Source organism: Sprattus sprattus (assembly GCF_963457725.1).
Source record: "Sprattus sprattus genome assembly, chromosome: 19".
NCBI classification, from domain to species: domain Eukaryota; kingdom Metazoa; phylum Chordata; class Actinopteri; order Clupeiformes; family Clupeidae; genus Sprattus; species Sprattus sprattus.
The window spans coordinates 7482089-7505557 of record NC_137917.1 but is presented as its reverse complement, the minus strand read 5'-3'; positions in this window follow the sequence as shown (position 1 = coordinate 7505557).

Genomic DNA, 23469 nt, shown 5'->3' with positions numbered 1-23469 from the left:
ACTGGATTTTTTTTTCTTACTACATATTCATGAAAAGCAGACTTGTAATTTGATAATAGAAAGCTTGTGTTCCCAACTCAGTTCATCCAGCATCATGGTGCAGTATTAAAGTGGGCATCTGTGTTCTCCCAACATTAATCTCCTCAAGCACATCCCAGCTGCTATGATGTGCAAGAGGGAGATAAGTCTTAAACGGTCTAAAGCTAAGCAAACCAGACAACTCTATTATTGGCTTCGTAATTGCTTAATTAAACTTTTGTCACTAATCATTACGAGGGCAATAGAGCTGTTCTACAGGCTTGTGTTGAGCAAAAAAATCAATAAAGTGTTGGAGTTAATTTCTCTGCGTTTTTTTTTTCTTCTTTTCCTTTTTTTTTTCTTCTTCATTGCTGTGGGTTAGTGATGTGTGTGGCTGCAGAGAGACTGATACGGAGCGCCATCAGCATGTGAATTGCGGGGGTATTCAGTCGCACATGAATATGAACAAATGGCAAACATAAATCTCCTGCATGAAGTACACCTTCTCTTCCTTTATTAAGGAACAATTGACCCATCTAAAATGAATTCTAATGGCACGGAGGCATTTAGATTTAAATTACACCCGCACGCACACGCGGCGGGGCCTGAGAGATGGCAGCATAAAAAAGATTAATATGCTAATTAATGCCCCAGCACACACCCCCACCCCCACCTCAGCTCCCCTCCCTGGCCGCAGCTCTGTGCTGGGTTATTGTGGAGAGCTCGTGTGAGATGGCTGCTGTGACTGGGAGGTTGGGGCACGTACGTCGCCCCAGATCACAGGACCACATCTGCCCACTGTGTTATCTTTATTAGTTTTTATTGGTGGTAGTTTTTCAAAAGGCACTTCATAAAACTGGCATTTATATGCATATAATTCTCCTTCTCCCTCCCTCCCTTTCTCTTTCTCGCTCTCACTCTCGCTCTGTTCTGTGACCCAGGAATCAGATCTTATGGAAGTGTATCAGAGAGCTGGAGGGGGGAGGGGTGGTGGTGGTGTGGGGGTTCTCCTGTGTGCGGCTGTGACCCCATGAGTGTGTTATTAGAGGGCCAAACACACTTTTAGGCACTCCGCCACAGATCTGTGGCTCAAATTAAACCCTGTTTCATGTGCTTTAATTGGCCCGCTTTGAAAAAGGGGAACTTTTTACTTTTGAGATTTTTTTGAAACTGCCAGCCAACTGGCATGTGCACAAAGGTGGCAAAAGCGTCATTAAAGGCATAAAATGTAGCCTCTTTAATTCTGGCCGGATATCAACTTTAATTGAAATATTTCCAGAATGTGAGACAGAGAGGCACTCTTGCTAAATTGCTACAAGAGCTCAGGCAGTTGACCCCTTGGGCTTTGCTGCAGGGGTGAAGTGGCCCAGGGGAAGAACACAGACCCACAGAACAAATACCCACTGAACCTGTTACAGATCTGGCCCCGATTGGATGGAAAACTGGCAGAACTGGGCCAGAGCAGGGCCAAATCCTTTCCAAAGTCGACTCCTATCTCGGATAAATACAGGGGAAAAAAGATGGAATTTGATGCGGTTTTGCACATTCTTGCTCTGTGTGAAATATAAACTGGATTATTTGGTTAGAAACAGGAACAGGATATTGCTGTCTGTTAACGTCGGCCTCGATCAGGGTGACATTCCATAACTGGTCAATATAAATACGATTATTTATAGTGCAGACACCAGCCATGGAAAAGCACACCCTGATGGTGAGATAGAGGCCTATCAGGTGCTGGTGAGCAGCAGGAGAGTGACGAGATTCAGTCTGACACGCGTGTGGCAATACAGAGAGACCACAGTCTACACAGGTCTACACAGCTAACAGCCACCAGGCCAAACCAGAGAGAGAGAGAGAGAGAGAGAGAGAGAGAGAGAGAGAGAGAGAGAGAGGTTGAGATGGACAGTTACATTGACAACAATGAAGTATCACTTGATATTAGTTACTCTATGTAAATTCAGTGGATTTATAGCACTGTACCTTTAGCTTGTAAATTAAGTCCAAGAATCCATGTTGGGGTAGCAGATGTCTCACCATGTGCAGAGGAGGTATTGTGTTGGTACAGTGATACCCCACTATATGATACTTTTTTGACATATTTGTTTGACAAATAAATAACTGAAGGTCAATACAACCAAATGTGCACTAAATTATCTACACAGTTCCTAGGTCTGAAGAACAGGACACAATAACATCTTTGTGTGTAGCTACGTACCCTTGGCTTGAAAAAAATCAGTCTTTTTATATACGTTTTATGTGACTGTGCAGTGTTACTTACATCCTCTCTTGGGACCACTGCTTTGAAGGGGCTGTTATTTGATAAATCTTCAGAGTGCAGTTCCTAAGCAATTAATCGTTTTGGCCAGTTTCCTGAAACTAAGGTCTTTGAAATATAATTTCAATTACGGACAAAAAGGAATACCGAAAATTATAACCTTAAAAGGATAATGACAATTTGAAGTAGTACTCTCACATGATCTGAAATAACTATTTCCTTAAAGTGCAAAGCATTGTGGGATTGTGGTTGTATGAATGTAATCAGCTCAAATTTCAGGGAAGTCTTCTGAGACACAAAGCCTGGTAGGCGAAATTACAGTCATAAGCTTAAGGACTAGTACTATCACATTCCCATACTCCATTTTGTGTTGTAAGGGGGAAAATGCAATTAATTGTTAGCAACCCTACCAGGACACCTTAACTAGGCAGCACTGCACAATAAGGATTTTATGCAAAACGCATTTGTCCATACTGGTGTAGTTTGCGTGTTCAATATGTGAAGCAAATAGGCTAACTGGAATACAACTTTGTTACAGCAAAGCAACCCCTGGGGCACTCATTAAAAAGGCACTACTTGCTGGACAGAAATTCCCGAGACCTGGACAGATAATGGCTGAGAGAAGCGCATGTAGACCATTGTCTCTAATGGCTCTCAATGGCAAGGCAATTAAAGGTTTCAAATCAGTTACTGCCTAATGAGAAACCATCATTAAAATGAGAGGGGTGGGGGGGTTGCAAAGTTCTCTAGCATTTCTGGAAAAAGTTGAGGCCCCTTGAACAAATTAAGTTTTCTCTGTAACCACTAGCCTGTTTCATACATTTAGCTGGAGTGTTTTGTGTTAATGAATTGCTTGGAAAGCATCTGAAGACAGAGTTAATTGCGAACGTGGTGTTTTCCGGCATCATTATGCCCATTCCCCTGCTGAATAGGACGCCGCAGCTAGATAAACAAATTTCATGGCAGCCTTTGCTGTGGCACTTTCTGGCCGGCCGTCGATACCAGTGTTTATTCACGGGAGTCTCTGAGCGTGGCAGGCGTGAGGATGTGGCATTAAAACGTGCCATCCTTCATTTTCATCTCATTAATAAGTTCTGAGCAAAATGCAAATGACAAAAATTCTGGATATGCGACACCCGCCTGCGCGCGCAATGGCTGTTTTGTTTTTGTGTTGTTTGCGCATTTTCTTTTCATTCGTTTTCATGTTAGGCATCCAAATTCAGAGTTTGACGTAAAAATGTGTACATGTTTGAGAGGGATTCATGAAGAAACACCGTATGTTGCATAAAAATCGCAAAAAAAATATCATACCCATTTCTAATATGAATGGGAGAAAATTGGTCCTTGCCTAAGGAGCGTAACAGTAGCGTGCAAACTGCATAGCAGTCACATGTGATTGGATTATGGAAGCAGCATTCTGCAGACTGAGTACGTGCTGGTTGAGTTTAGCTGCAGTCATAAAACTTTATTAGACACGCAGCCTAATTGTGTGCATTCACACTATTCCACATGGGTGGGTGGGTGGGTGCATTTATTTTCTTGGTTCAACTTTCTGGGTACTAGTGTGTATTATTATTGTCTTTGTTTGGGGCCAGACTGTGTGGACTGCTGGAGTGTCTGTTTGTGTGAGTGTGTTTGTGTTTGTTTGTGTGTGTGTGTGTGTGTGTGTGTGTGTGAGGTTGTGTCTGCATGGGCATATGCATAACTAGTCAACTTTCCTCCTCCTTGTGCATCACTTTCCCCAACATGCATACCACCTTCATATGTCCTGATGCATACAGAGCTTATTGATGATTGTTTTCTACCCAAGCCAGGACCTCTTAACAGTAACTTCTTACAGCAAGACTCAATAAGATACATGTTTGAGTTTAAACAGTTTTCTGACAATTTGCTGCTAGTGGCACTACCTCAAACATTACCTCAGCACAAAGTCTCAATATTATCTGGAGCTAGCTACAGTATTAGCTATGGCTAGTTCTAACATTAGTCATGGCTAGTCTCAGCTAAAATTCAGCTAGCACCAGCATTAGCCAATGGATCTCTTCCTTGCATTCCACTACAGAGTGAAGCCAAGGCCTGGCAGCACGACGCGGTGGCTATTAAAACTGCGGCAGGCGAATAGTTGGAGAGATAAAGCCTGCAGTGCTGGTTTGTGGTTATTTGCGGGTCGGCCATATTGTTGAGCTGATTGCTGATGGCCGTGCCAGTCTGCTGTGAGCGGCGCATTGGCTGAAGACACCCAGGCCAAAGCAGCTTTGCTGGAGGCAGCTCTGGCTCCCAGCACCTCACACACATACACACTCACACACACACACACACACACACACACACACACACACACACACACACACACACACACACACACACACACACAAACACAAACACACACACACACACACACACACACACACACACACACACACACACACACACACACACACACACACACACACACAGCATGGGCTCTAAAACCCATCATTGTCTCTCCCACCCCCCAGCACCCCAACCCCTCTCCCCGGCTCTAGTGGATCAACCCCAGATGAGCCTTGGAGGCTTCACTGGCCCAGAATGCCGTTTTAGTAGTCCCATCTCTGGAAGACCTGCCGCATCCCTCTCAGAGACGGCAACGCGCCACTGTGAATATTTAGTGTGCTCTTCTCCCGTTGTCTTCTGTACAACTGGGAATATTTAGTAAATTTTTCTTTTGGTGTCTTTTTTATCATTTTCTCCTGGTGTTCATAATACAGTACGCCACCAATATTTTGGCATGCTGTTCTCCTGTTGTCTTCTGTACAGTTTTCTACTGTGAATATTTAGCACAGTCTTCACCTAGTGTCTTTTACAATACGCTACCACTGCAAGTGTTTGGTAAAAAAAAAAAAAGATCTGTGTAAACAGTTATAATGGCCTGTGAATATACACCTAGTGTCCTTAGAACAATGCACAACTGTAAATAAACATATAATTTTCTCCGATTTGATTTGTACAATATTTTAATATTGGGGACATTAATTATTCTTTAGGATAATTTTTTCACAATACATAACTGTTGATATTTGTATTTTTTTTCACAGGGGATTGCCATCTTAAAGTGTTTGGATGACACACAATATTGAGACATAAATATCACAGAACTGCAACACTGTGTTACTGGCTGCTCACACTTACTCCATATTAGGGGAAAAAATGTGACTTAATGAGCACAGGCATTCTGAGGGTTTTTAATTGAATTTCTGTAAGAGAGAAACTGAAGCTGAGGATGAGAGTGACACACATGACGGACGTGTGGGTTTTATTCAGTCATAAAGCTGCCCGTTGTTCCGCTGCAGTAACCCATATCAGACACTCCTATGAAAACACACCTCCCCCTTCACCCCAGAGCTGTGGAGAGCAGTTAACCCTTTCAGACCCTTTCAACCCACCCCCTCAAGATCCAGTCCTCCCCTCCTGTCATCATCGTCACAAGCTACACATCTAATTCTCTCTCTCTCTCTCTCTCTCTCTCTCTCTCTCTCTCTCTCTCTTTCTGTGTGTGAGAGTCAGATTGGCTGCTCATTTTACGAGGATACTCCCGGATCCCGTAAGAGTGTGTTGGCTACCGTGAGGGCCTCATTTGGGGGGGTGGGGGTGGAGGTAGGAAGGAACGTGTGGGGGTGTCCTCCTCTCTCCTCTGTGCTCCTCTGTGCTCCCCCCCTAATTAGCGGGGTGTATGGAGGCCCCTGTGCGGGTCTCGTGCCCGAGAGACTCCTCCTGACTTCTCCTCACTCCACATCAGAGAGCCCCTCTTCAGCATCCTCTCCTCACACCCCCAACGCTCCTAATTAAACACTTAGGTACCCGCTCCCGCTCCCTCTCCAGTGCAGCCCCACATACGGAGGAGGGGCTGGGGGAGATGTGTGTGTCTGTGTGTGTGTAGATCTAAATACCAGGGGAAAGCGCGTTATCAAAAGATCTTGTAAATGAAGGCTTGTGTAAATTATTTTTAATGATTCCCTCCTGGCGAGTCATTATGTTTGTAGTTCCTCTCAGGCTCTTCTGAGGAGCCTCTCCTGGCTCAGGTCACTCGCCGGGCCGCCATAACGAGCCGCCGTCTCTAAACGGCTTATTAATTAGCGCCTCCGCCGCGGCTGCCACCATGTTTCCGCCCCGCTCTGATGTATGGTGCTAGAAATAGAGGATGGATATCCCATCTCAAGGCTACTTATTCAAATTGCCATATTAGATAATCATTACCTATCCAAACAGCCAAGCACAATGTGCATTACAATGATGGATTTTATGATAATTGCTATTTAATTTACCTCTGTCTGTATTTTCATTTTCTCGTTTTTTCCAGTTGAAAGAAATAATTACACTATATTTTAGTGTTATTAATTCTCTATTAGATAGAGATGACTGCTTGTGTTTCATTAATTCATTTGCAATTGAGAGAAAATATTTACAGATGGTTCACTTGATGACTTGCATTTACAAAATAGCCATGACATCACTTCCTGTTCCTTCAGGTTTTCTGACACAGCCTCACCTCCACTCTTGTTATGTCAGTAGTGCTCCATCATGCCTCTGACTCTCAACTGGGCACTCAAATAAAATGGCCGACTTTAATATCACCCACTTGATCTGCTGGCCTCATGGGCCGAATAACTTAACTACCTCTGTATGACTTTACAAGCCACACAAATGTCCCCTAGACAGTAATTTACTTCAAAAGCTTCAGCAGGTGTCTGTGGAGTCACTGAGGTAAAGTGCGAGAGTTTGTGTGAGTGAGTGTATGCGCGTGTGTGTGTGTTATCCTATCATCAGGTCTATCTTCTAATGTGTAATTAATTTGCTGAAGTTTTGGGGGTTTTGTGAGTGTGATATTCATGAGGCACTCGAGGGAGAACGTAATTACCTTGCCTCTCCCCACTCGACGAGAAAGCTTTGTAATTGCTGCGGGAAATCTCGGCATGGATCTTTCGAGCGCCATGCTAACTTAGCACGCATGGAGTGAGCAAATGTTACGAGCGTTGCGCGGGAGCTCTACTAAACATCGACTCACCTCGGGCTATTACCAAACACACACTAATCACATTACAGCTGCTGAAAGAGGTCATGCCAGCTCTTCCGACTACCTCCTAGACGATCAGAATGAACAATCCTGCAACTTCTGCATGGCCTTTCCTAAAGGCTACTAAACATAGGCTTAACATTGGCCTAACTTACATAAGTTCTTACTTACTTCTCTGCTAAGGCTAGAAATCTATATGAAGAAATGGGCTCTTCTTTAAAGCTGCCCTTCTGTTATTGAATGTTGGGTCTCATCCAATGGTACTCGCCCATTAACTTCTGTGTCTTTTGCAAAGACTGTATTCATATTATTGTAAGAACTGTAATACCCAAAATTCTTTGCGGGTAATTGGATATAGTAACAAGAAAGCGAGGGAAATAGAGATATCAGGGTGGCTTAAGTCTTCTCAGTTCGGACTTGTGTGTCCGTGATTCTTTATACTACTACTACTACTACTACACCAAGAACCTATTCCGGAAGAGATCGAGGTTTACATTATTAGTATTGAGACTATAGACACATTGTGCGTTTTCTTCTCTGGTGCTGTTAGCTCTAGGGTGTTTTGCTATAACTGTGGTTGTCTCTTGAAGGGTGAGACTATGGTTGCATGTGAAGGCTCTTGTCAGTGTCTTCTTTCTTCTTCTTTTTTCACATCATAATTGAAGTAGAAAGATGGCCAACAGGGCATTTCGGTTGAAAAATATCAGGAGGCACTTCGGCTGAATTTGTCAAACAGCCCCCTCCATCCCCACGCTCCAGACCTCCAGGCTTCTACCTCCATGGTGTCTGCGGTTCATCGGTATGCAGCAAGTGCAGGAATGCAATCAGCATCTGTTAATTTGCCTCTATTAAATGCATTGTCGTAACACACGATCATGATGTTTTGTTAGTATGGCTGAGCTGAGACTTCTGACTCTAATCCATCATCTCCCTGTCATATTTTTATGTCTTGTCTGTGGGGGCCAGCCGTATGGGACAAGCATATTACAAGGCCCTGGATAAGTCATCGACCAGCTGCTCCTGTGCCCGGCTGAAGAGGTCATTGTTTTGAGTGTGTGAGTGTGTGTGTGTATGTGTGTGTTTTTCCCCTCTCTTTTTTGCCACACAGCCCTTCTCCTTCTCTCTGTCTGAATATCACACTGTTGCACACTCAAAGCCAAGCATAATACAAACCGTATGTCCCAAGAAACTATCGGTTGCATTAACCGTGTCTGAATATTTTAACAGGCTTCACCCTCTGACACACACACACAAACACACACACACACACACACACACACACACGTGTGCATACACACAGTCATGAGTGTGCGAACACACACACACACACACACACACACACACACACACACACACACACACACACATTCACACCACGGTGTGTGCCCTCCACACACCCAGTTCTCATCATGTCCAGTAAATGGAATATTTTATTGTCCAAATTGCCCAGTGCCACTGGCATCCCTCTGTTATTTTACTGCCTGTCTTAGCGGAGGATGCAGATTTGGCACATGGGCACATCTATCATCAGAGATTTATGTGAGAGCAGCTGCTGCCATATCTGACTCTCCAAATACCTGGGATTCAACAGTAAACATGTTTATTGAAAATCTCCATTTTACGCACATGATACCGCGCAACGCCCATATAACACGCCATATGTAACGGAATATTAGCAGCCCGACAGGAGCTGAATTAAAGAAAACAACAACTGTGTTCTGCTCCTAAGAAATGAAAAAGAAAAAAAAATCACCCAGGGATAATAGTCATTGAAGTTGCTCTGAGTCACCATCCCTGGTGGATTGAGTGTATTACTATAAGCTCACTAGCCAGATCAGGCCCAGTCTACAGACCGTGAGGAGACTAATGTTCCGTATAGGTCTAAGAGAGATGAGACAGAGTAGGGCCGCGCTGTTCCCCGAGCTTTGCCTTGGTGATGGACGCGTACGCACAGGCAATGTTATTTTTGAGGAGAGAGTACTGTTTATTCTGCAGGTAACCATCCAGATCCCACAGACTGCATACCCCCCCCCCCACCCCCAGCCCCCTCCAAAGGAAAAACAGTGCTCACTCATGTTTGTCATTTCATCTTTACTGTGAAATCCATTAACTTGGGGATGCATCTCGTCCTGCCTGCGTCGGGATGCGCTTTTCCGAGGCCCCTCCAAGTGCTTTTAGCATTCCAAACACAAGGGCATATGCCCAGAGGAAGCTCCTGTCTCACGGAAATGCTCTCTGTCAGCACTGGTTTGATTGGACAATTAAGGAGAGCGCACAACTGTCACGTCCGCGTGGAGGTTGTGTGATTTTGAATCTGAGCTCTGTTTTCCACACACACTACCATTACTGAAGGAACACGCAGGCGTGCAGATCACGTTTTGTCGTCATTTATTGAGATTTTTTTCTTCCTGGTTGTTTTGGGACAGCCTGAGGCATATTCGACAGCACGGGTTTAGATTTTTTGATTTCGTTTTTTTTCACAACATCTTTGCTGAAAAGACTAAAACATTCTTTGAACTCACACACTCCGTTCATACGGCTAATCTGTGGGTGAATTCTATATGGTGCTCTCTCGACTAATGCAGTTAATTGTGCCGGCGCTTTCCTGGCTGCCCAGGACTGAACAGCTGGCCTCTCTGTCACATGATGCTCTTCAGCACGCCTTTGAGAGACCGAGCTGCCCGGCTGCCAACAGGAGGGCCCGCGACGGCCCACAGAATTTACAACTCACAAGTGGAAAACACAGGCTTCCACAGAATTTTTTATGCGCAGGGGTCTTTGAATTTTATTAATATAATGCAAGCACAAGCCTTCCAACACATTAAATTGTTGATGTTATGCGAATTCACTCTGGAATTTGGAGCTTCTCATTAGCATGTTTCGCATGTTAATCTGCATCTTTTTAATTAGTGATATTATTTATGCACATAATTTCCACCTCGTGATGCCAAGTCGCAGCCACATTAATTAATCTACAGAGATGCCAACCTGCCCCCCCCCACCACCACAACACTCTCACACACACACAATCACACACATACAAACACACACAACAAACCCACCCCCATATTTCCACACGCTGTTGTGGATTGAGAGAAAGTGAGGCAAAAGACACCAGAAGAATAAAAGTAGGAAGACACGATTAACTAAAAGCTCTTTTTGTCTTCATAATTCATATTGTAATATTAGCCAAATGCCATGTTTCTTCCCTAAGAGATCGGTTATTCAGTTACACTACCTTGATGTATTATTAAAATGTATAATGGGCTCCGGGGGCTTCTCTTAGGCTCTCCTCGTTCATCTACAGAATATAGCCAATGTTATTTTAATCTTCAACAACACCAGCATGCATAGGCAATGAGCCTGCTCACTAGCCAGGTCTCAAGAGGTCCTCCACTCTTCCACAACAGATAAACATTTAAATCAGATGCACAGATAGCCAAAAGTATTGGAGTAGCTACCTCTCTCTTTCCCCCTCTCTCTATCTCTCTCTCTCTCTCCCACACACACACACACACACACACACATACATACACGTAAAGGGGCATACCTATGAACACACGCCGTTGTCTATTACCCCGTATCTGTTTTCCGGTGTGTTCCTTTAGTGCAGTGCCACACTGTGTGACTGAGGGCTTCTGTCTCTCATCGGGGTTATAACTGAAAATAAATCAGCGCTCTTGTATGGCAGGAGGGCAGATGCACCGGGGGCATATCACATGTTACCAGACAGGCGCACAAGGGCAGTTTCCCCCCCTGTACGGATGGCAGCGGTTAATAAATGTAGCCAGTTACAGTAAAACTAGCCTCAGCTGCCAATCCACGTGCATTAGTGTAGCAGACATTTTGACAGGTAGGATTATATCCTCCTGAATCACTGATATCACATCGGAAGGTTAATGCAGAGGCTTGTGAGTCTTTGACAAAACCACTGAAATCCCAATACCAGAGGTTCTCTTCAGTTCACAGTGTAACGTCTGTGTCTCACGCTGTATTCAATTAAATGTGATTTACAGCCAGAGGGCCTGTATGGGAGAATATTGTGAAAGGAAACCTAATCACAGTTAGCATGAAGGCTATGAATGTGGAATGGCCTGAACTGACAGTTATCAGTGATGAAAAACTGCCCCTGGTGAACTTTTGACCACGGCCGCTCTCCTCCTACAGCAGCTCAGTATCCTTAAAGCACGACCACGTCCTCTATGACCCACACAGTGTCACCGGACTGGTAGCGATACAAAAGGGAGATACTGCTGCGTGTTCCTTTAACAATCCAGACAGATACATGCGTATGCAGAGCAGGGCTTTTTAAATACCGCTGACCCGTGCCCCCTCTCTCTTCGCCAGCCTGTTAGTAACTGGAGACTTTCCAGCAAAGCACTTCAGTCAACCCCTGGCGTATTACACACAACAATTAATATGCAATCCAATAAAACAGGGGGTCGCAATTCCTTCTGGGGAGCAAATGGCACCGGAGTCTAATTCACAGGGACACATAAATATCTTTAAGAATGCCAGCGAGTAAATTGAATGGGTCAGAGAAAAGTTCATTTTAATTTTGGGAGCGCTAGGTTTTTAATGCTAGTTTGGATGCCCTCAGCACCTGTCGCTAAACAAATAGCGGCTCTGCACCTGTGGGATATTTTACCGAGGCCAAATAAAAATGCTGTTTGCTGAAATTACATGTGAACCCAGCCCTTGGAGCCGCTTAACTGGCCACACATGCAGGCATTGCTAAACTGAAAGCAGCTATCGTGGTAGATCCGTCTGATCCATCTCTTGCGTGGCATGGATGAGGGCCAGGTCCTTCTACCAGAGTCAGTAGCAGACTGGGACCACTTCATTTCTTAAATTACATAGTTGTTTTAAAGGCTTTCAACTTGATTATCCATGATCAATACAGTATTGTTATACCTCAGAGGGAGGTGCATTAATCATAACCAAGAGTGGCTAGCAATTTGCTAATACAGTTAGCAAGTCAATGGTAGTTGCTACAGCAAGGCCTTACCGCTTTAGCTCCAGGGACATGAAAGATTCAGATTTCCCGATTCATATATTTAAAGTCATGACCTCCACTACTGTATCTTTTCAACACTGAGGTCAGTTATTGGGTTGTTGTTACTAGCGAGTCTTCAAAGTATTGACCCATTATTCTCTTGCTGTGCGGTCTTCAATATGTCAAAATAAATGTATTTGCCTTAGCCAAATATATCACAGGCTTTCCTTTTCATTAAACTTGGAAATGTGCTTGGGATACGGAACTGGCATTCATGGATTTTCTAGGGATGGGTCGAAAAGAAAGATCGGTATAATAGCCAGAACTTTCACGTGTATAGCACATATTTTTCATCATCTTATAATCATCATATAAACACATAAGAATCATCTTACATTATTAATCTTAGCATTATGACAATATCTATAAATAAAAAAGCACAATACAATTAAATAATACAATTTAATACAAATAAAGAATTAAATAAAACTGATCAGTTAAAGTAATATAACTTTCATACCTCCACACTGCTGCCAGCCAAGAATCTGAGACTAACTGTTTTCCCTCTGTGTAATATCTGCCCTCCAGGTGAAGTGCTGTACTACCAGGGATGACCATGTCACATGAAGGCCAGGAGAGGGCCAAAGGCTGATGCCATCTTGTGACACTCTGACCAGTACTGAGGAGGTTAAATCCACACAGCACTTTGACATAGTGGGGCTCTTTTACAAGCCAGTGCTGGACCAGGGGCACAAGCGATTCAGCAGGTAATTCAGCATATCATGTCTCGTAACCATATACTGAGGGTGCTGTGGGTGTGTGTGTGTGTGTGTGTGTGTGTGTGTGTGTGTGTGTGTGTGTGTGTGTGTGTGTGTGTGTGTGTGTGTGTGTGTGTGTGTGTGTGTGTGTGTGTGTGTTGGGGGGATGGATGGGGGTGGGGGGGGTGAAGAACAAATTAAAGAAAAAAGTTGTGTGGGAAAAGAATGGCTTCTGAAAAAGACCAGCATTCCAGTGGCCATTCACATGAAACTGATAAGTCTGCTGAAAGTTGTCCTTCATTCCCCACTCCCACCACCCCCCCCCCCCCCCACCACCACACACACATGCACACACACACACACACACACACACACACACACACACATACACACACACACACACACACACACACACACCCGTCTTCTCCCTCTTTGTCTTTGCCGACGCCACGCCATGAAGAATGACTCAATGACTTTCTGTTACTCAACCTCCAGTCCCAACACACACACACACACATACACACACATACACACACACACACACACACACACACACACACACACACACACACACACACACACAGTCTCAGCACTAGTGCTGGCCCTTCCCTGTGTCTCCCTATATGGTAACTTGGGATGCCCCTGGCCTTCGGCAAATAGGATCAAAAGAAACTGGAGTATGGCTCCACGGATCATTTAAAGACAGAAAGGTCCAACAAGGAATTTCCAAGGCATCTATCCCATGAAATTGCTGCATTTAACTGGCTGTAAAGTACGGGGACGGTGTCTCTGGGGCCCATTCTTGGCCCCTGCCATAATCAGTACATTGAGACTTAGTGGGTCTACCAAAGGACTTATACGACAAAGTCTGATGGATTTATTTCCAGTGAACTTTCTATGGATAATAGAGTGAGGTTCATTCCTACACACACACACACACACACACACACACACACACACACACACACACACACACACACACACACACACACACACACACACACACACACACACATATACACACACACACACACACACACACGCTCACAAAGCTCAGCAGGTGCTTCAGATAACACAACGAGAACAGCATGCTACCTCTTAAACACACACACAGGTTTTTTTTAATAAAATGGCACTCATGATCTACTACTTACACTCAGAAAGATGTGTATAACAGGTATGTTAAGGCTGAGGTTGCAGTTTGATCTCTGGCAGTGCTCCTAAAGTGGTGTGCACCTAACCCGTCAGTTGACCTCACCCCAAGGCTAACAGTTCACTTGGCCAGGCTTCCCAGCCAACCCAAAGACAAAAGCCAAGCAGCACATCTCTCCAAGCCCATCTCTTACTGCTCTGTCTAAAGTTGGCCATCTTCATCTGAAGAATGCAGCTGACACACCATCCTTGCAAGCCTTTAAAGGTACAGTGTGTAGTTTTTAGTCTCTAGTAGTGAGGTTGCTGAATTGCAACGAGCTGAATGAGCTTGCCTTTACAGGTGCGTGCGAGTACCTACTACCGGCATCAAATGGTAGAAAACACGAAAAGCCGCATCTCGAGCCAGTGTTTCGGTTTGTCCGTTATAGGCTACTGTAGAAACATGGTTGTACAAGATGGTGGACTCTGTGGAAGAGACCCACTATCCCTAGATAAGAATGGCTCACTCTAGCGAAAACATAACAGTGGTGAGTTACCAATGAAATAAAGAAATTATGAATTCTATATTTCATTGCTACGTATAGATGCCACTAAAAACTACAGTCTCTACTTTGAAGTACTTTTTTACTCTTTCTGACCAAATTCGGACTCCACTGGTTAATAAGCTTTACGTAAATTACATCTTAAAACATACAATGTTGTTTGTGCAACTGAGTGAAACACAAGCACTGCACTTCTACCGAATGAAACCATTTCCGAAACCTGAGGTAAGGCTAAGGCTTGTTGATGAGACATGCTGGTGAGGACACTCGTTGCAGTTGAAGGTGTCCCCTGGGGAAGACAGAATGCCGCTCCGCCACATTCTTTCCCAAATTAACCCCTGGCGTGCCTTTAGTGCGGTCTCCTCCAGCGCTGCAGCTCGTTCCCTAATCTAAACGCGCTGGTGCTGAAAGCCACCACTCTTCCCACCATCTGTCACTCTGGACTCTCGCTTTCTCTCGCACTGAAAGAAAGAGAGAGAAGTCAGAAATGCTTCTGTTGCTTGATTGGGATAATCTGTGTCTGTCTGCATGGAAATTGCTGCTGCAAACTACCCCTCTCACCCCTCTCTTCCCACTCATCATGGCCCCTGATTTGATCAGTTCCACGGATGACCCAATCCTGCACCTCAACAAGACGTGTCAGTGTTCTCTCTCATCCTCCTCCACGTAATATCAACGGGCCTGTTAGCGTGCTGATCAAGCCACACAAGTAGTTTATTGTCTCAGGATGTACTATCAATGCACATTTTCTTTGATATCACAAACCTAACACACAATTTAAGCCCTCAACGGCCTTTGGGTTGTCTATATTAAAGAACTGGCATCAATAATTTCTAAAGCCTTCTTTGTCATGTTGTTTTTTGGGGGGTTTTGCGATGAGAGACCATGTTGTCTCTGTATCGAAGACAGTAGGAACCTCCTTTTGAAGGGTTAGATTCAGACAACACTAGATTAATTCCCTGACATCGTGGTCTAAATTCCCACATCCAAGTGAGCCCTAGCTTGCTTCCCAGAACCCATCATGTGACACACTTCCTTCTAGCACACAGGTGAAACGCTCTCTCCGCCATCCGTGGTCTTCAGTAGGGGGCAGGCCGCTCTGAAACCTGAATCAGTGGTAAAATAATGCACTGACCAGCACAAGTGTATCAGCCTTACACGCCAACAATGCCCTCCTTTCTTCCTGACGCTGTCTCAGACGCGCCTCCCCCCAATAACGGAGAGCCAGGGGCGATTTTTAACCCCCCCACACCCCCCCCCCTCCTCTTCGTCTCCCAGGATTCAATAGCAGGGTCTGTCTCGCCAGTTTGTTCCCAACTAATGGCCTGGAGATCTAATAAGTTAGTGATGATGTACGCTGGGCCATGGCTGACCCCCCTGCCAAAAGAAATATTATGTCGCACTAAACTTCACTGAGGGGCTGGGGGTGGGGGTTGGTCTTTATCAATCCAAACATTTCTCTTACCCCTTACGCCCCAATAGCCCCCCTCTCCCCACACCCCCGCCCCATAGACACACAGGCTCACACCACACCCATGACCCCCGCCCTACGCAGTTTGGGGTTTGGGTGTGTGTGGGTCAGTGTGTACATCAGCGCGTGCACTTGTGTGTGTGTGTGAGAGAGAGAGAGACAGAAGGTCAAGTAAGTCCTGTAATTACGAGCTCATGCCAGGCATTTACCAGACAGAGGGAGGAACCCTAAACCACACAACCCAGACAGTGGAGGAACCTTCATCGGATCTGGACCGGAGGTCCAGCCTGGATCACGCCACGCCTGGGCCAGATCGGTCCCATAGCCATTTTGTTTTCTGGGTAGCATTGTGATGGGTTGAGTGGGGGTTGTCTTGACTTAGTGACGGTGATATTTCTGTGAGACAGGGACCTATTAAGGCTTTTGTTTTAGTAAATTGATTCGAATTCATAAAGAGCACTTTTCAAAAGGACTGAATTTGTACAATGACTTATTTCAGTGGCTGAAGTGATTAGCCGACTGACAGACACACCCTGATTAGGGCTTTACCGGAGAAACTAGGCCCTGGAAATTTCAGCTCACAATGTGTATTTTGTCAAGACCACACAGGCTTTCACAAATAAATCTCAAGTTTCTTTTTCATTTTGAGATTTTTTTTTTTTGTCATTTTTCATTTTGTGTAGAAAGCAAAACAGACAAGCGCACATCCAGCTCTCGGAATGAACGTCATTGTTTACGTCTGAACCGCGGCCTCCCCATCTCCACAGATTTCGTCTTTTCATTTTGATGAGGAGGAAAGCACACCTCGGTATTCCGAGAGCGGTCTTCATCTGAACGCTCGGTGGAATACAAGGGCCGTGTTCTTCTTGAGAAATGTCTTGAGGAAAGCTCGAGCTCTCTAAGTATACTATCACTGCTATGTCTAAAACGCTTTTATTCTGTGTGTTTTCTTTTTCCTTCTTTTTTTTTCCGCCAAGGTATTTTATTTTTTTTACTGTTAAGAGTCTATGTTTTTTTTTTCCCGCCTCGTCTTTTTTGTATTTATGATGGACAGGCAGCACTTGGTGCTCAGAGGCCATTTCACCTGCATTAATACACAATGAATTATTTATAAATTCCAATTATTTGGTATCACTTATGCAAAGACTGTCACAGGAGGCGGACGCCCAGCATTAAGGATGCTTAGCCTATAAAGGAGAGAGAGGCTGGGCGAGCCAGAAGGTCACACCTGACAGTCAAGATGCATTTTTTTACATGTTATTTTATTTTATTCTATTTTATTTCCTCTCTGCCAGGGCCCCAGTACTGACAGAGCAGGACTGGGAACCTGGAGCTGAGACACATTTTGCTTCAGCGCAGTTTTTTTTTCTTTCTTTCTCTCTCTTCCAGTATTGTCTGTGCACATCTGTTGGCATTGTGTACAGAGACATGTGAATAAATAAAAGTAAATATTGATTGTTTTTAACTGTAATTATTGTTTGTATTTATAGGATGATTTTTATTTTTCAATAGTGGCTGTGAAATATTCATTTTAAAGCCAGTTCTGAACAGCACTGTGGATCTACAGAATTGATTTTTTTTAAATTTGATTTCAGGTTTAAGTCATGCAGTTGCACCACACCTCACACGGCAAGCCAGAGCAGGAATTCCCTTTGATTTCTCCATCTCGAATCGAGCCATTAAGGTCTGGTGAGTGTGATGTCCCTGGAGATGTACTGTCCTCCTTGTTAGTCTCTATCTCCCCCTAATCCTGTCTTAGAAGCTTTTCTGTTTACATGGATAAGCGCCGGCTGGCTAGTAGGCTAATCTTATGTAGAGAAAGCCATTGAGAAGGCACTGCCCGGAGCTGTTGGAGTCTGTAAATGTCCATATCATTCAGGCAACTAAATGGTAAGGAATCTGCAATGGTTAAATCTGGAGACTGGGGTGGCGCAGTATGGAGCGACCATGCCAGCGATAAGAGGCCTGCGAGGAGTCTTGGAATGAAATTAGAGCATTACGGGGCTGGAGAAGCACGATCCGGTCCTCCCAGCTACAAATCCAGAGGCAACCTAAACACGTCCGTCAGCCTGGAAGCCGCTTGCAAGACAGCGGCTTTAATCTCAGGGTTGCACACAACAACAACTGTCAGCAACACACAGACATTTTACAGCTATTTACCATTTATTTTCATGTTCCTGGCTTTTTCACTACTGTGTTCGTAATTGTACACTGTTCTGGATTTCTGGATTTCATTTGAACACATTTCCCATTTTTTTAATATTTATATACTATTTGTTAAAAATACTATTTGTTTTTGTGAACTACCAGCTCCAGCAAACAAACAGTACACATATAAACATATTTAAATGTTAAATTTTATATTAACATTATATATTATTATTAGTAGTAGTAATAGTAGTAGTAGTATTATAAAACAAGAAATACTCACATTTTACACTGAAACCCAACACACACACACACACACACACACACACACACACACACACACACACACACACACACACACACACACACACACAGACGGAATAGAGAGTGGGGGAATAGAGTACAGCATAACAGACATAACAGCAGGTTGTGTGTGTGTGTGTGTGTGTGTGTGTGTGTGTGTGTGTGTGTGTGTGTGTGTGTGTGTGTGTGTGTGTGTGTTTGTCTGAGATTCCCCATGCTGTCATGAGTGCTGTGTTAATCCAGCTGAGTGAGACCACACTTGCCAGCGCACGCGCTGACCCCAGAACTGAATCTCATTCTGGTGTAGGTCACGACTCAGCCACACCTTGACCAGAACCGGGCCGCTGGTTCTGTGGACGACTTCAATCAGTCAGTAAGTAGAAGTGTGCTTTCACAGGGGAAGACACGGCGCAGCTGGCCTTACCAGGACAGCACATTCACATTCACACAGTTCCAATGCTGCTCTCATCCTCAGGTAGCAAACAGCATTAGCAGATGGTCTGATGGAGGACATTTATCCTGTTCTCTCATTCTTTAGGCATTAGTTCAGTGCTATTATTCCTGTGATAGCAGTGCTATTATTACTGCGATGCAAATCGTTGAAATGTCATGAATTAAACATTGTTTAATTTGCAATTAAAACAAATAAAAATGAATGAAAAACGTTACTGTTCTTTACAATACTGTAAAGGCAATGGTTTTCCCGACCACAAATATCTTACAACTCACTACAAGTGCCTGATGCATTTTACATTTTGAAAACATAACAAATTAGTGTATTAGTATATTAGTGAATATAATATTAAGTTATTGTATTCTCCTGGGTTTTACTTTTCTGTGTGTGTTTGAATTTCCATTATTCGTTTAATGTGTATTTTAAAAAATATGGTCTAACCTGTGGGTAATAAGTAATGTACTGGGACATGACAGTCTTTATTCTCTGATGAATATAAAATTTAAAATAAGTCCTTGTATTGTTCTATATTTAATCACATATTGGCCTAACAAGCACAAGACAACTGCAGACAACATTTTGGGACGTCGTCCTTCCTGTTCACTTTCAGTCAGCCAACTATAAGCAACAGCTTGCTCACTGGCGGCCAGGAGCCTACACCTTGGCTGACTCTGTGCTTCCATCCCTGGGACAGCTCCAGATCTTATCATCCATCAGGCTTCCAGTGTTTTCCCATCCCTACTTCAGATTAACGTGCGTTGGAGTCAGCGGCTATGGAACATGGTGTTAATAACTACAGGGAGTTCTCCTTCTCCTCCTCTGGGCTGAGATACAAGGTACAGAGGAACACTCATCTAGCCTCATCCAGGCTAAACTCAAGCTTGTGTTTTTTTTGCACATTTTTGTCTGTTTCTCTGTAGGTTAAAATGGGCTCAGCGGGTTTTTGTTTACAGTGTATTTTTGAGTGATTGTGATTAATAACCTTTTGCAGAATTTTTTTTAAAAAGATGACAAAAAAAATCTCCAGATGTGTCACTCAGGATCCAACCTGCGCCGCTCCGATGCAGATGACAGCCCAGTATCGAGGCTACAGATATATTGGATTTGTGCATTTAATCCCTGTACAAGAAGTTCAAACTGTCCAACATCTGCTGAAAGTGTTCCACGGGCTATTAGCACGAATGTGAGCGTTCATTTTTGCTCTGAAACGAGGGGGAGACATTTTAAAGGGATCTCCAGACAGGTCTTCCTATCATATGGTTGTGGCATCAGTGTAACCAAACAAAAACGTGATCTGAAATAAATGACACGTTTCCTCTGTCTCAGTTCAATAGCAACAACAAAAACCGCACAGAAAAAAAACTGCAAGAGACAGACAGTGCCTCAGTGTCTCTTGCTAAAAAGGGACCTGAATTGGGCGAGGGGAGTCATGCATGTGTGTTTTGGAGAGTTTTGCAGTTTCGTGTGTGTGTGTAAGTGCCCGTGTATGCGTGTGTGAGTGTGTGTGTCCCTGTATGTGCCTGTGTGTGTGTGTGTGTGTGTGTGTGTGTGTGTGTGTGTGTGTGTGTGTGTGTGTGTGTGTGTGTGTATGCGCGCGCCGCTGCGTTCCCGTGCGTTTCATGTGTGACTGAGTTATTGCCTCTCTGTTGTCCCCTCGGCTCCCTCTCTCCTGTTTGCGCTGCCGGCAGGAGATGAGATTTGCATTACAGCCGTCGCCGGTGCCTGCCAAAAAATATCCGCACATTAGTTTCGCCTGGGTGTGTAAATTATTGTTCAAATTGATGAGCTTAGTAATACAAATAAAGGTCAAATCACAATTTCCAGATGTGCGGCAAGCTCCGAGGCAATGGGCCCATTCTGAGAAATGAAAAAAATAAAGCAGTCTCATTTTTGTGTGTGTTTTGTGTATGATTTTTTTGATTGTTTGTTTTTATTTTATTTTTATTTTTTTTCCTCCTGGACAGCTGGCAGCTTTGTCACAGGGCCCGTCCAGTGCCCACCAAATCAAAATGGCCGCCTGTTTTTTTGGCTAGGAGACAGCTGACTGGGTGACACCCCCTTCCTTCCTCCAGTGCATTTCTAAATCTCCAGCAGTTCATTGATATGAAAGTAGAGAACACTTGAACCCACACAGTGAGAAGCAGCTTTTTTTCCCTTTTTTCTCTCACCCTTCTCTCTCTCCCGCTCTCTTTTTTCTCTCTCTCTTTCTTCCTGTTGTTCTTTCTGTGTTTAATCTTGCCACAGCGTTGAGCTCTGCCTGAGGTGGAAGGCGGTGATTCACCGCGGTGCAAAAATCTGCATTTTGGGGGAAAAAAAACAAGATGGACATAAAAGATGGGCCCCTGTGTGTGAGCAGGACTGGCGTTGTCGCCGGCTAATGGAAACATTCTCGCACGGAGAGAGGGGGTGGGGAGTGTTTGTGTGTGTGCGTGTGTGGGGGGTATTATCAGGACCCAGCAGACGTACCTGGCAGCCGAGAGCTGAGCGACCAGCCTGAAGCATCCCTGTAGGCTGCCACCTGCATAATCTGTGTCAACAGGTTCCAAACGGCCCGTAAGAACCAAAAGACAAAGACATAAACACTTACAAAGTATTTGTCTCCCCCCACTTGATTTGATGTCCTCTCTCTCTCAGCCTCTCTGTCTTTTCTTTCTCCCTCTTTCTTTCTCTCTGTCTCTCTCTCTCTCTCGCTCTCTCTTATGACTTGGAGCGCCAGTTAACAGCAGCTAGCTGGGTCTGCAGCTTTCAGGGCTGTTACTCATCGCCCAAGGATCAGAGTCCTTCTCAAGCACAAAGGAGAAAACAGAGAGATAGAGAGAGACAGAGAGAGAGAGAGAGAGAGAGAGAAAGAGGCACTCCTTTAGCATTTGCAGATTGGGTGGCTGCCTTCTAGGGAGGAAGCCATGCCAGGAGGAGATACAGGAGAGTGGCGTTTCAAATGCCTATGTTTGTGTGTGTGTGTGTGTGTGTGTGTGTGTGTGTGTGTGTGTGTGTGTGTGTGTGTGTGTGTGTGTGTGTGTGTGTGTGTGTGTGTGTGTGTGTGTGTTTGCGTGTTGTTTAGGGATCTGTGTTTGCCAGAGCAGGCCAGTGAAACCATATCTCTTTCACAGGAGAAGACAGGTCAAGATCAAAGCAGAGCGGAGGACTGGGCTGTGTCAGAGGCTGTAGACCTCATGAGTTTAGAGTATGCATGTTGGTTTTATTGTTATTTGTGTTTTTGTTGTTGTTGTTGTTTTGGTGGTTATGTACTCTGCTGTCTATGTGTATATGTTATGTGATAAGGGGGGGCCAGAGAGTCTAGTTATGGGTCCTAATACTAACAAACAAGAAGAGGAGTCAGTCACATTAGACATCAAATCTGTGTGTGTGTGTGTGTGTGTGTGTGTGTGTGTGTGTGTGTGTGTGTGTGTGTGTGCGTGTGTGTGTGTGTGTGACTGTGTGACTGTGTGATTGTGTGTATGTGTGTGTGTACTTGTCTAACTGATTTCCCCACTCCCACCCCCACCCCCCAGGGCCTGCCTTGAGGCTGTGTAAACAACAACAGAAACACATAAATCAACAAACAAACTCACATAACAACTGAAATGGCAGACGGAGAGAGAGATAGAGAGACAGAGAGATAGATAGATACAGACAGAGAGAGAGAGAGAGCGAGGGTATGAGTGACCTATCCTTCTAGTTGGCTTGCAGTCATCTATTTATAATCAGTCTGGCTGATAAATGTTTTAATAAACGTACTACATAATTTATAGTGTGCAGCCCAGTTTTTAATTGACGTATAGTAGATTTGTACACAAGATCAAAAGGCAGATTAAAGCGATGTATACATTAATGCCACTGACTTTCCACTTTGTGCTGAACTTCTGAGGAGATCTGAGAGGAAGTCTACACTGCCTTACCATCTATAATTCATCTGGATAATTAAGAAAGTGATTGATTATTTGATTCTTTTCGACTGTGCTGATGTTGAGACGTCACAGCCACTGCAAATCCCTGTCTTTGTTACACTTTACAAAAGCCTCAGAATTGCACACTGTTGTATGGCTGTGAAAAATATACTCACAGATACTATGTGTATATGTGTGTGTGTGTGTGTGTGTTTGTGTGTGTGTGTTTGTGTGTATGTATGTATTTATTTATATATATACATTCATCTTATCTTTTTATTCTAATCAATTATTTGCACTGAAATGCTTTGTTAATACAGAATGCCAATAAAATATATTTGAATTGTACTAATCTGAATTGGATAGATGCTTTAGTGAAAGTTAGATTTGAATTGAACTAATCTGAATTGGATAG